Source organism: Erinaceus europaeus, chromosome 10, assembly GCF_950295315.1.
Source record: "Erinaceus europaeus chromosome 10, mEriEur2.1, whole genome shotgun sequence".
NCBI lineage: Eukaryota > Metazoa > Chordata > Mammalia > Eulipotyphla > Erinaceidae > Erinaceus > Erinaceus europaeus.
This window is the reverse complement of record NC_080171.1, coordinates 19,466,152-19,467,796: the sequence shown is the minus strand read 5'-3', so window position 1 is coordinate 19,467,796 and position 1,645 is coordinate 19,466,152. Positions and strand designations below refer to the sequence as shown.

Below are 1,645 nucleotides of genomic sequence, written 5' to 3'. Positions count from 1 at the left end.
GGATAATTATTTAGAATTATTATTAATTATTAATTATTATTAATTATTATTTAATTATCTAGAAGCCATGCACCCTTTTATTTTGATCAACAGTCATATAACCTTTTTCCTTCAGTTTACCTAATAAAATAGTCTTTTTAATAACAATGGTCTTTTTAATAACAAATAAATATCCTGCCAATATAGAGGAGCCAGGGCACTGGGTGTTGTATACTAACTCACTTCTCTACAGTGGTTGTGGCTGCCATTGGTGTCTGGCTGTCAATTCTTCAATCTCAGCATTTAATTTATATATTCCCCATTTCAGTGCTTGTCGGCCTTTACTAGCATTTGGAGATATTGTACTTGCCATCAGCCCTTCCAGGTAGCTACTAAGACTAACTCCTTTTACAGTGATGATAGCTTCCTGAGTCCAAACAGTTTTTTCTGAGTCCTGAGGATGTGGTTTGGATCTACTAAAACCATATTTGTAAATGAAATATTAGTAGATTTAAGTTCCATTGTTTACTGGATCAACTACAGAATGTTATTGTACATACATTTCGGTTCTTGCTGCACTGATAAGAGATTTTACAACAGAAGGCAGTCCCCACTCTGTGCTGAGAAGTCTATGGCTATGCAACTTTCCAGAGGGATCTATGTGTCTGTCCAATACATCAACTCCAACTACACTTGGGTTCATAGGGTTTGGGTGTTTCTGCATTGCAGCTATTGTAACAGTTTCCCAAGGGTGGTCAAAAACGTGCGCTGAAGCCCAGATCTTCATGGTGTTGGTGAAGCGGTGAAGTTGGTCTGCAAGTGTGTCTCTTTCTCTCCCCCTCTCTGTCTTCCCCTCCTCTCTCGATTTCTCTCTGACCTATCCAACAACAACAGCAGCTATAACAATAACAACAACTACAACAAGGGCAACAAAATGGGGAAAATAGTCTCCAGGAGTAGTGGCTTGGTGATGCAGGCACCAAGCCCCAGCAATAACCCTGGAGGCAATTAATTAATTAATTAATTAATAAGGTGAGAAGATTGTTGATCATCTCATTAATAATTGTGTCTAGAGTGATCTCCATGGGTAGAACACAGGGCTTGCATGTGTGAAACCCGAAGTTCTGTCTCTAACACTGCAGATACTATAGCAGAACAGTGCTCTGGTCCCTAGTCAGTTCCTCTCTCTCTCTCTCTCTCTCTCTCTCTCTCTCTCTCTCAAGAAAAAAATATATAGTTCAAGGTCTAGGGAGATAGTATAATGGTTATGCAATAAGACTTTCATTCCTGAGGCTCCAAAGTCCCAGTTCAATCCCCAGCACCACTATAAGCCAAATAGTGCTCTGGTAAAAGTAAAAGTAAAATAAAATAAAATAAAATAAAATAGGGGCCTGGTGGTCGCACACCTGGTTGATGCACATTTTACAATGCACAAAGACCCAGGTTTGAGCCCTCAGCTCCCCACCTGCAGAGGGGGGGGAGACAGAGGTGGACGGTGCTGGTGAACTAACAGAGGGAATGTGGGAAAGTGGTGACCCTCCCCAGGACTTAGAGGTGATGGTGAGTGATCAGGTGGTGACAGTCAAGGTGACTGAGGAGTTGGTAATGAAACCAGCTGATGACAACATTGGGTGGATGCAGCTGATAGAGAAGGCACATTTGGCTC

At 41.4% G+C, this 1,645-nt stretch overlaps 1 pseudogene; it reads right to left on the bottom strand.

The window, feature by feature from the left end:
- Positions 1-226: 226 nt before the first annotated feature.
- LOC103113380 (PRELI domain containing protein 3B-like) lies at positions 227-766 on the bottom strand (annotated as a pseudogene).
- Positions 767-1,645: the final 879 nt, after the last annotated feature.